This window comes from Herpailurus yagouaroundi, unplaced genomic scaffold (genome assembly GCF_014898765.1).
Source record: "Herpailurus yagouaroundi ecotype Mexico unplaced genomic scaffold, PumYag 159, whole genome shotgun sequence".
In the NCBI taxonomy this organism is placed as follows: domain Eukaryota; kingdom Metazoa; phylum Chordata; class Mammalia; order Carnivora; family Felidae; genus Herpailurus; species Herpailurus yagouaroundi.
Window position 1 is genome coordinate 61,786,586 of NW_024412400.1, and position 12,980 is coordinate 61,799,565.

The following is a 12,980-nucleotide window of genomic DNA, read 5'->3' on the forward strand; positions in this document are numbered from 1 at the left end:
CATTTATTTACTTTCAAGAGACAGAGAGAGACAGAATGCAAGTGGGGGAGGGGTAGAGAGAGAGAGGGAGATACAGAATCAGAAGCAGGCTCCAGGCTCTGAGCTGTCAGCACAGAGCCTGACACAGGGCTTGAACTCAGAAATCGTGATATCATGACCTGAGCCAAAGTCGGACGCCCAACCGACTGAGCCACCCACACGCCCCAACCATCTCACAATCTTAAAGATATATGCTTTAGAGTACAATTTCTCAATGTGGCAAAAAGATTATGTTTAATTATAGACTATATCATTAACCTCTCTGTACCATGTAAAAATAAGCAGCCCCCAAAATGTAAGAAGCCAAAACTATATATATTTTAACTTATGTTTATTTATTTAAAAATTTTTTAATGTTTATTTAAAAAATTTTTAATGTTTATTTGCTTTTGCGAGAGAGAGAGAGAGAGAGAGAGAGAGAGAGAGAGAGAAAGAGAGAATAGGGGAGGGAAAGAGAGAGGGAGACACAGAATCTGAAGCAGGCTCCAGGCTCTGAGCTGTCAGCATAGAACCTGACACGGGGCTTGAACTCATGAATCGTGAGATCATGGCCTGAACAGAGGTTGGACGCTTAACCAACTGAGCCACCCAGGCACCCCTTAACTTATATTTAATAATGAATGCATCAGCATTTGATCTTATTTAGAAATAATATATCTATTTATTGAATATCTATTACTTAACCTAGCCTCTTTACCAAAAAGATTTTAGAAACTATTTTTAGGTAGACAGTAATTATAAAATGTCATTATTATTGAGATAAAGTTTTCAGAATAATGACTCAGCTTGATTAAAATCAAATTTATTATTTTTATAATTTTAAATATTTAGTAGATACAATATTAGCTTATTTGACTGGTTAACCTAGGTAAAATAAAATTTATGGTTGTATTGTACTTAATGCTGATAAATCAGAAGCCATAAGCATTTTTATTAAACCAGAAATAGTGTTATACTAGTTTTATTGACCAAACACACATCTGAGAAACATTTGGGTTAGTTCCTGTACTTTTGGGAGGTTTGGGGATATTTAATTTCTTTGTTTTTATTTCTTTTTGGGGGGACGGGTGGGGGGAAGGGAGAGAGTGGGGGAGGAGGCGGGAGGGGTGGAGAGAGAGGATCTTGAGCAGGATCAGCTGAAGCAGGATCAGCACTGTCAGCACAGAGCCCAAGGCGGGTCGAACTTGCTAACCTGTGAGATCATGACTTGAACTGAAGTTGGATGCTTAAGCAACCGAACCACCCTGAGTCACCCCAGGGATATTTAATTTCTATAAGAGCTTATTTTTCTCTAAGCCAATTAGAATAGAGCTCTTTAAGGGATTTTATGAATTAATTTGGCAATACCTCCAGAGGTAGGAAAAAAATGCATCAAACGTAAACATATAGAGAGATGCAAATAGAGATCCTTATGGCTTTAACTCTAAAATTTTAGCCAGGAGTTAGGCATACATGGCAATGCAGAATTCACTAGTTTATGTAAGAGTTGATGCTTGTCTTTGCCCCACTTTGTATTTTTATCCTAATTGTGTTTCTGGCAGATGGAACAAGTTGTTTTATGTTCAATATGAGAGCAAAAGCTTTCCACCAATATTTACAGAGAAGATATTTTTTAAGATTTTCTTTTGCCCTGATATATCTTATGGAGGCTGTAGACTAAAATTTGGGCAAAGGATCAGAGAGACATCATGTAGCCATCTGGGTGTCTCCAAATTTATCTGAGTGAGTAAAATATCCAGTCTGTTCCCATCAGTGCCCTTTCCCCCCCTTTTTAGCCTCAGATGGTTGCTTTTGGGGACACTCTGAGAGCCTTTGAAGGGGGTAAGGGTATGCGATTTCTCCTTTTTAATTTTGTAAAGGGCGTGTGTTAGGCTAGCCATGATATGTTTTATGTTCTTTTCAATTTAGTCTTCCTGTAGGTACCAGTAGCACATTTATTTAGGATGAAAGCTCTCTAAAATTCTTGTAAATATGAAAAGTTTCTCTAAATCAAAGACTCCATCATCCAGCCTTTGGTGATTAGGATCTGCATAGGTATACCCATTCCAAATGTGACTCCCACCAATAAGCCATTTAACGGCTTAGTCATGAGTGCAATATGCATCTCTGAAGAAGGCACAGGAGATGCAACCCCCGTAATCCAAAATCACTCCTAGCTATAGCTAAAAAGAAGGAAACCAAGTTTCCATTGGCAGAAGCTGCCATTGCAGAAAGAATGCTTAGTTCCAACCCTCCCACAAAAGTGAAGCACCTCTAATTACAGACCTGTTAATCTATGATACCAGCTTGGCATACCGAGATGGGAAGTCTCAGCACTACAAGGGTAATGGGGAAAGAGATGACAAGGGTCCTTATGGGTTGAGACCCTTTAGGGTTTAGACCTAGATGATCTCCCTGAGAGGTGGCAGTGGTTAGCAGAAGTTGTGCACCTCTTCTCTCAGGCTCCAACCTAAAGGCTGACCACTTCTGAGCACAGACCTGTCAATTTGTGCCTGCTGGCAGGCAGAAAATCAGAGACAGTGTTCTCTTTGGTTCCAAGCCAAGCTCTCAGGACACAAAATTGAGACTGAAGGAGAAACCCATCTGATTTTATTGGTGACCAACAGCAAATCTGTCCAAGTAGACGGTGGGCTAAGGAGAGCCGCAAACTCACCAGTCTGTGTGAGGTTGGTTTGAAAAACAGGCTAATGGGACCTGGGTGTGTGCTCTATCCTGTGATTCTCTTTCTCATGACAAGCAACACAAAACAGTGGTACAAAAGACAGTGACAAACAGAACACAATGGCGGCTCTCCCTGGGAGAGCCAAAGCAAGAGTCACAATACCCAAAGAACTGGATTAGTTCTAATCAAAACCTTTTATTTCATTAACCTAAATTTTGGAAAATTCCTCCTTGGAAAGACAAGAGGCTCTTACCACCTTTGCTCAACTGGACCCCGAGCAGAGAGAGACCCTGGGGTCTGACTGGTAGGAAAGCTAACTTTCGCCAGTTTGTTTAGAGATTCCAAGAGCCATCCCATCCTTGTTGCAGAACCTGGTGGGAGGACAGTCGTTTTCCTCTACCAACTTAGGTCAAGTGTCTGAGGGTCTGCAAGTTAATTGACAACAGAAAGCTTAATAGAAACATTTATTACTCATGTTTAGGAGTATGCTGTAGGGAATACCTCTCTGAACAGCTAGGGATAAGGGTTTAGGTACCAGCTTAATAAAGGGCCAGGGGTTAGGGCTTCAAAGGATAGAGGTTCTGATGAGGTTTGTTTACATACATTTGCTTTGAAATGTCCCAGTGGCCAAGCTCTGTCTCCCTAACTGGAGACTTTTCCCGGAGTGGTGGTTGTTGGGGGTGGGGGGAGAGTGGTGATAGCAGGTGACTCTTTCACATCTCTGCTTGAGTCACACAGGGGGAGTTCAGAAGAAGAAAGATTGCTCTCTGTCTCTGAAGCTCAGATATTTTCACTTTGATGTAATCTTGATACCATTCTGTCTGGTTGTCGGTCCCTTCACACGTAACCCTGGAGAGGTTCAGTGTTTAGCATTTAGAGCGAAGACAAGGAATGCACAGGGGAGATGAGTGAGGCTGGATGCAGAGAGTTCTATGAAAGACTGTAGGTAAAGTTGTTGAAATTTCCAGGTCCCTTCCTCCGAATTGCAGGGCTGGACAGAAAACCCTGCTCCGCTCCCACTCAACCACAATTGTCTGCTTCAGGCAGGAGATTGGGATACTTTTCTGGGAAAAAAAAAGCTTTAGAAATCAGATTTTCATACATTAACATCTAAGAGCTTCCCAAAAAAGAAAGAAAAAAGATTCACCCCTAATTATCCCACAGTGAGCCCACAAGGTATAAGCCACTCCTATTATTCATAGCTCCCAATCAGCCTTTGGTGAGAAAAATAGCTTTAAAAATAGACAGGCTGATAACCTGATACTTGACAAAGCCTAAAACAGAAGAGGAAGGCTAAAAAGAGAAAATCCGAATGAAGAGGACTCAGGGGAAACTAATATTGCATATGAAAATCTAAGAGGAAGAAAATTTGTAATTCAGTTGTTTATCTAAGGGAGGTGACATCAGAGGGGTTATAGTCACAAATTATTAAAAACAATTAAATGACTGTCAATATGATATTGGCTAAGTTAATTCCGATGTATTATTCTGAGAAGTCCATACTGTGGAAAAAAACAAAGCGTTAAAGTAATTCTATATATTTCAAAATGAAAAAGTAATCATACCATGTTGTTGGCTAATTAAAAGAATACTTGTACAATTGAAACAATAGTAAGTAGATGTAATCCCATTTATGCAAATATATGTTTGTGTGCCCCTAAAAAGAATTGTGTATGAATATATCATACATCAGATTATTAGCAGTATCTGGGAGTATCTTGGGGGCAATTTTCACTTTCTGTATTTATCCATTATTGAGGCTTTTTTACCAGTAGCATTTATAGCTTTCATAATTAAGAAAAGAGATTAATTTTTAAAGATTTTTTAGTGTTTATTTATTTTTGAGACAGAGAGAGACAGAGCATGAGTTGGGGAGAGGCAGAGAGAGAGAGAGAGGGAGACACAGAATCCAAAGTAGGCTCCAGGCTCCAGGCTCCAAGCTGTCAGCACAGAGCCTGACAAGGGGCCCGAACTCACGAACCACGAGATCATAACCTGAGCCACCCAGGTGCCCCAATTTTTTTTTTAAATTATACTCAAGACACCTACAGAATAACCAAGTGGCTGACTTTACTTAGCCACATGTGCTTGGGAGTTAAGAATGATACTGCTTTACCAAAACATTCCTCAGCATGGATTAGCCACAAATAAAAGCTCATTTTAACCAAAAACTGTGCTGCTTGTTAACTATGGTTCAGTAATATAATGAGAAGTTCTGAAGTCACATTAACATTTCTTATGATGTTATCAGAGAAATTACCTGGTGACAATCTGGATTACAGTTAGTTTCCTGGAGACTTTATTTAGTCTAATACAATTTCATTGTGATGCATACAATGTTTGCTGTGCCTTTCCGAGTTCACTGGTGCTGCTGGGTTGGGTCTTTCTGAAAGTACAGATTTCCCTCGAGGACTTGTTTCTTTGTAAGAATCAGGAAAACCCTGAGGGGAGTGTGGCAGCTTCCTGGGATTTGGGGTAAGGGTGGATTGGGCTGGGCTGTCACTTGTATTGCCTGGGAGCAGATATAGGCTAGGTCATTGTCAAGAAAGCTACAGTTGGTATCACAGATCCTGGCTGTGAGAAAGGAGGCCAGAAATCAGGATTCTAAAAATCTGTTGTGGCTTCCAGTGCCTTGAGAAAAAAATCAAAATTGTTCATCCTGAAAGGCCCTGCCTACCCTACCAAGCATCTCATCATTTGAGCCAATTTGGCTTTCTTTCAGATCCTCTGGAGGGCAAATTTTTTCACCTTTAGAGCCTCTGCTCATTCCGTTTCTTCCGCCTGAATGGCACCAGGGGTTTCTTCTATGACTGGCTTCTCTTCACCCTTTCAGGTCACAGTGTCATCTCTTCAGTGAGGCTTTTCCTAATTAATGAATGTCAGTAAGCTTCCCTTATCTGTATTTCAGCCCCCTGATTGCTTCCATCTTAGCACTTCACATTTTGTATTTATTTAGGTGCTTTTACTTTCTCTCTCTTCCCTGTTTGGATTGTCAGTGCAAAATGAATATGGACTTTCTGTTTGTACCACCCCCATCTGAAACTGTCAGTGCAGCACCCACGTCCCCTCTCCTTTACTACGTACACTTGGCCAGGTTTTCAGCTGCCAGCATTTACATTCCTTTTTTTTTAAATTTTATTTGTTTTAATTTACATCCAAATTAATTAGCATATAGTGCAACAATGATTTCAGGAGTAGATTCCTTAGTGCCCCTTACCCATTTAGTCCATCTCCCCTCCCACACCCCCTCCAGTAATCCTCTGTTTGTTCTTATGTTTTGTCCCCCTCCCTGTTCTTGTATTATTTTTGTTTCCCTTCCCTTGTGTTCATCTGTTTTGTATCTTAAAGTCCTCCTATGAGTGAAGTTATATGATATTTGTCTTTCTCTGACTAATTTCCATTAGCATAACACCCTCCAGTTCCATTCACCTAGTTGCAGATGGCAAGATTTCATTCTTTTTGATTGTCGAGTAATACTCCGTTGTGTGTGTGTGTGTGTGTGTGTGTGTGTGTGTGTGTGTATATATATATATATATATATATATATATATATATATACCACATCTTTATCCATTCATCCATTGGTGGACATTTGGGCTCTTTCGATACTTTGGCTATTGTTGATAGTGCTGCTATAAACATTGGGGTGCATATGTCCCTTCAAAACAGCACACCTGTATCCCTTGGATAAATACCTAGTAGTGCTTAGCCTCTGCAATCAGACAACACAAAGAAATAAAAGGCATCCAGATCGACCAGGAGGAGGTCAAACTTTCACTCTTCGCAGATGACATGATACTCTATATGGAAAACCCAAAAAATTCCACCAAAAAACTGCTAGAACTGATTCATGAATTCAGCAAAGTTGCAGGATATAAAATCAATGCACAGAAATCGGTTGCATTCCTATTCACCAACAATGAAGCAACAGAAAAAGAAATCAAGGAATTGATCCCATTTACAATTGCACCCCAAACCTTAAAATACCTAGGAATAAATCTAACCAAAGAGGTGAAAAATCTATACACTGAAAACTATAGAAAGCTTATGAAAGACATTGAAGAAGACATAAAAAAAATGGAAAAAGATTCCCCGCTCCTGGCTAGGAAGAACAAATATTGTTAAAATGTCGATACTACCCAAAGCAATCCACATATTCAGTGCAATCCCTATCAAAATAACACCAGCATTCTTCACAGAGCTAGAACAAATAATCCTAAAATTTGTATGGAACCAGAAAAGACCCCAAATAGCCAAAGCAATCTTGAAAAAGAAAACCAAAGCAGGAGGCATCATAATCCCGGACTTCAAGCTATAGTACAAAGCTGTAATCATCAAGACAGTATGGTACTGGCACAAGAACAGACACTCAGATCAGTGGAACAGAATAGAGAGCCCAGAAATGGACCCACAAATGTATGGCCAACTAATCTTTGACCAAGTAGGAAAGAATATCCAATGGAATAAAGACAGTCTCTTCAGCAAGTGGTGCTGGGAAAACTGGACAGTGACATGCAGAAAAATGAACCTGGACCACTTTCTTACACCATACACAAAAGTAAACTCAAAATTGATGAAAGACCTAAATGTAAGACAGCATTTGCATTTCTTTGTCTGAAGACTTACTTTGACCTCTGAAAGCTGATTTTGCTTACCTGTGCTTCCACTAAAATGCTGGAGAGGAAATAGCCTTCAACCAGTCACTGATAGGAGCTAGTAAATAGATGCCCATGCTCCCTCACCCGTTTAGGGTGCTGGTTATCTGGTGTTGACTGGCTCCATAATGAAATTTTTTTATTGGCTAACTTTCCCCTGCCTCATTTCACAACTCTCTTACCAGTGTTTTCTGCACCTCCCAAATAAACTGATACTCAAATCCTTGTGTGAAGAAATGCTTCTAGCACGTGTAGATGACAGTATTTGTTGGATGGATGGGTGGATAATAGATGAAGGTAGGTTACAAAATGGAGCTCAAGACTGGATAAGGTATAAGGTTTCAAACTGTGACGGCAAAAACAAAGGTGTGGTGAGCTCATTCTAACTGGAGCTGGTTAGAATGGTTGGGAGCTAGGTAAGCCCACATAAAGGTATAGGTATAGGCAGAGAATCTAATATGGAATTTTGGAAAAGTAAGGTTTTCTTTAGGCCCCCCACCCAGTTCTTGACAATATTATGGATGCCTGACTTACGTGCAGTTTTTACATTTATTGCTTTGTTATAGTATTTAATTAAAGTATTAAAATGAGTTATGCAAGCTTATAAATAAAGTTCAACATGAATTTCGTTCAACTTAGGTGAAGTTAACAGTCCCAACAGTCACCTTTCAGAGATATATCTGGCAGTGCGAACTGGGCTGTAAGTGAAGTCAGATGATGAGATTTAGTCAGAGCCACCGAAAGAAGTAATCCCAGAAACAGACTGCAACTATAGCAGGTGGTATAACTGATTCTAGTGTGGGAAGTACTATTAGATGTACTTATCAGTATTACTATTGTACTGCTGGGCAAGTTCACAGCATTCGTGAGGGGCTGACTAGAACGCCCGAATCAGAAATCATTTCAATTTTCAGCAGATTGTGATCAGTGAGACTATGCTAGATGGTGAGATTTCTGAAGGCAAGAACATCAAAGTCCAGGGAGGTCTGTGCATGGAATTCAGGTGACTTTGAATGCATGAAAGTATTAGTGTGGTTGGGCCAGCTTGCTTTTTTGATTAGTATCGTTTTCATATGTAAAACAGTTGATATGGACTATAAATCATTCACCACTAAATAAAGCATCCCTCAAATTAAAAAAAAAAAAAAAGATTTTAACTTTGGCATTCCAGGCTGTCAATGTATCTAGCTCCAAACATTTAAAAAACTAGTGTGTTAGTAAAATCCTGGAAGTTTGTATAAACTTCCTATGAGGAAATATGAATAGAGTAGTGGTGGTTGAAAAATATTTGTGCTTAAACAAGCATTATGTGTGGAATTGAACTAACCATGCCCATAGGAAATATTCAGGAATGATTTCCAGGAAACGTTTAACTTCTTTTGATAAATAAGCCTGCTCTTTCTTCATGGATGTTAAGAATCATGTACTTGTTTCTTTTGTATAATTTTAGCTACCAAAGAGCTTAGAACTTAATTCCCAGCCCAATTTTTCTAAGCACAAGGTAGCTTCTGACTTTTATATTTACCTTCTAAATGTCTTCTTGTTTTTAAAATTTATTCTGATTATTCTTTTTCCTGGGCCTGAATTTTTTTTTATATTGGCTGTGTTTTTCTCTCTTACTTTATGTGTTTATGTAAGGCACCACCAGCTTTTGTGGAACATGAAGAAATAAATGATTCATGTGTAAAACATAAAGAAACAATCGACTTTTATCACATTACTACTCTTTTTTTTCCCCCAAGGCCAAATGTTTGTGAAGTCCCCCAACTGTGTGTGCAGCCGCTCACACACGCTGGCTCTGGAGACGGGGCTGTGCCAGCCTCGGATGGTGTGTGGCTTGTGAAAGAAGGTAAGGGTGCTTCCGCTATTTCCTTTTGATCACTAAAAATCAAAACCAAAAGGCTCACCTGCATCTAAAGATTTCATCCAGTAAGTTTTGGAAAATGATGGTATAACTAAGTAAATGAGCATAGGGTAGACCCACCAGGAACTTTCAGATTTATTATAGATTTTCCATCAGAGGCAAGATATGTCATTGCTTTAGTTTAGCCCTCATTTATGTGTGAGTTATTTTGGGTTAGATGCCACTAATTTTATCTCCTGGCATGATCAACTGTTGAAAGCTGAACATCAGAAGACTGAGAAACAAGGAATATTGTGTCGGTTTGCTAAATTTAGCAGGACTTGGATCCAGGGCCCCCCAGGTTGTGAACCACTCTCTGACCTGCCCTTGGTTCTCTTGTAACACTTTGAAACCTAGAGCTTCTGTGACTTTATTACGGCCTTTGAATTAGGATTAACTGGGCAGGCTGGAAGACGAGAATAAAAGCTTGTACAGAGCTTTCTGAGTCAAGCTTTTTATTATGGACTTTTTAAATCAAAGTGTTATACTAGTTTTACAAAACCTCTAAGTGCCTCTTCATGCAAATAGTTGTTAATGGGTTAAGTTTTATGTAAATGAATCAACTGGGTCTGAATGCTAGATAAAGTTAAAAAAAAAGTATGATTTTAGGTTAATGAATTTATCACCATCACTGTCATTATTACTATTGTCAAGGAAAGTTGGGGACATTTATAAATAACTGAAGTTGTCATTGTATAGAAATAGCAGAATGCTGGTAATACAGGACTAAATAAAACATTGTAAGACTGAATCATTTATAATTGTGAATATGTACATATATACACTGTGTGTGTGTGTGTGTGTGTGTGTGTGTGTGTGTGTGTGTTGTGTGTATGTGTGTTTAAGCTTCAGATAGATAGTCTTTTTTTTAGTCATACTCAGGAACTTTAAATTAAACTTATTTTTTATTTTTTAAAAATCCACTAGAGAGATTAGAGATTTTAAAGTTTATTTTGATAGAGAGAGAGAGAGAGAGAGAGAGAGAGAGAGAGAGAAAGCGAAAGCAGGAAAGGGGAAGAGAGAGCGAGAGAAAATCCCAGTCAGTGTGAAGTCCCATATGGGGCTCTAGCCCATACACTGAGAAATCATGACCTGAGCTGATCAAAAGTCTGATGCCCCAGGAACTTTAAGTGTAAGTCAGAAAACTTCCCCTGGTTCTTACTAGCCGTTTGGCCCTAGGCAAAGTTCTTACATTTCTCTGTGTCTTAGCCTATAAAATTAGAAAAATAAAACCATGCATAGAACTATGAAGATTAACTGAAAACATATTTAATATATGTGGCTCCACAGTAGGTACTCAGTATGTTTGTTCTTTAGAGTACTTGTTTTTGAAAATGGCTTTTCATTTAGATTTTCTGTTCTCCCCCACAGGGTTTAATCATTGTTAATATTATATTGAACCAAAGAAAGTTCACTACCATATAGACTTTCAGACTTGGGAAAACAAACATGAATAAGTAAAATATGTTTTATATTTTTATTGTCAAAAGTGTAGTAGTTTTATCTTTTTTTTTTAATTTGGCAGATACTTACGACACTGGTTTTGGGAGGTGTTCAGAGAGGTTTGGTGTCTTTCCCAAACTAATATCCCTTTTGTTTGTGTATAAGTGTGCAGTCCTGTACTTTTGACCCTATTGCAAACATACACATACAAAACATGAGGCTACACTTCCAGATCCTGAATAGTCGTGTCATAATAAATGGCATGTCCAGTAAGATCCGTTTTTGAGAGAGGATAAGGACATTGGCATATGGTGGGGAGAGGTTGGTTGGAGACAGTGGAACTTGGACTTGACCCTGAATAATTTAGCATTTGGGCTGGGATACGAGGAGGGGTATGTGAAGGGAAGAAAATATGTTAATACTTTGGACATAAAGAATATATATGACTTGGATTTGATGTAAAGAAAATTAGCTTGTTTAGAGATATTTGGTATTTTAGTCTATTTGAGAGGTCAGTATGTATAGTGTGGTGACTTGTGTTCATTATTGCCTCCTTAAGGAGGCATTTTTTTTTTAGTGATTGTCCCTTTCCCCCATGAAGTTTTAATACCACAGGTATACCTTATCTGTTTGTGTACTGTGCTCCTTTATAGGACCAACAACCATTGCATTATGTATGTTTTTTTCACCCCTCCCACCCAAGAACCAATGGTCACTGTCTTGTGGGTGATATCACCACTGCTAAGAAAGCACGTTATAGTAGGAGCCACATATGAGGGGCCTTCAACGTTTAGTTGAAAAATATGGACTTTATTATGCATCAGGATTTTATTAGTCTGCATAATTTTGTATTTCATTCTTGATAGCTTGAGTGACCCTTCAGATAGTTTATACCATAGAACATGGGGGTCCTTCTTAATTTTCATTAACCTTTACCTATTTTGATTTTTGGTTGTGTAATCTTGGTTGGGTGTGTAGTGATGTGTGGGTGTGTGGACATGTATAATATAAACAAATTATATGTGTGTGTGTGTGTGTGTGTGTGTGTGTGTGTGTGTGTGTGAATGGCAGGATTTGAACTGGAGGGGATCATTTTTTGATGATTTTAAGATAACAGCTTTGCCTTACAAGGAAGGATTACCAGTCTAGTTTCTTGTGTTTCATAGGACCCGGTACTATACCAGCTACAGACAAGCATACAGCATGCAGCAACAGGCCATCTACAAGTGCTGGCCTGGTTGGAGCCCAGAGGACAATGAACCTGGATGCCTACACTGTAAGTTATAATTCTTCCTGTTTAACTCTGTGTCCCTAGAAGTAATGGTTTCCCTGTTTTGGGCTTCAGTCATATCATTCCTGTCAAGTTTCAGGCATCTTTAGAATCACCGTAGCTTCAGAGCAACTCTTTGGACTGAAAATTCACACTTGACATGTGCAGAAATGTATAAAAAGCTTTTCTGTTACGCATTTTTAATGATAGGTCGGGACTCAGAATGCATAGAACTGTTGCTTTATATTCTATCTCTTTATTTAAAAGTTTATTTAAAGCCAGACAGGTTACACCTTCGTTTTTATCTCCCTTTTCTGTTTGCCCCTTTCCCATATCATCAAATTTGTAATCCACAGTTGATTCAAAAGTCTGGAGGGAAATCACTGTACTAAATCTAAATGGGATTTCTCAACTTGTGCTTGTCATGATTAATTGCAGGACTCTGGAGGCAGCTTACTTCTTAAGATGAGGTATGTGGTCCTTTTACAAACCTCTGGTGAGGGTATTCCAGAACCTTTGGAGTATGTTTGACAGCACTCAAGCAGCCACACTAGTGGCATTATATAGTTCATTCATGCCGGAAGAAATGGCTCCTTTTAGCTGCTCCTTTCCCTATGTGTTTATGGTTATTGCAAAGTCACTTAAAATGCTTCAGTGTGTTGCAATCAATGCAGCATCTTGGCACGACCATTCATCTCTTCTGTTATCCGTACCCTAGGGAGTTTGTAGGCATCCTGCTTCCTTCCCCACTGTGCTTTCTGCTCTTGAAATATCTTAGTGAAGTTGCCGCAGACTTCCCATGTTAAGCAGGCTTAGTGTTGAGTGGTGCACCAAGGGTCAGGTGTATTTGCATGCTGTGCGAGGCCACTGCAGCTGGCTGGTTAAGCTCGGTGAAAACACCTGGCCACTATGTCATCTCAACTATGCTATAAACTCCTGGAAATTAACAACTGTAAGATGACACCTGTCATAGTCCTTTGCCTCTGGTAAGTATTAGTATTTCTCACT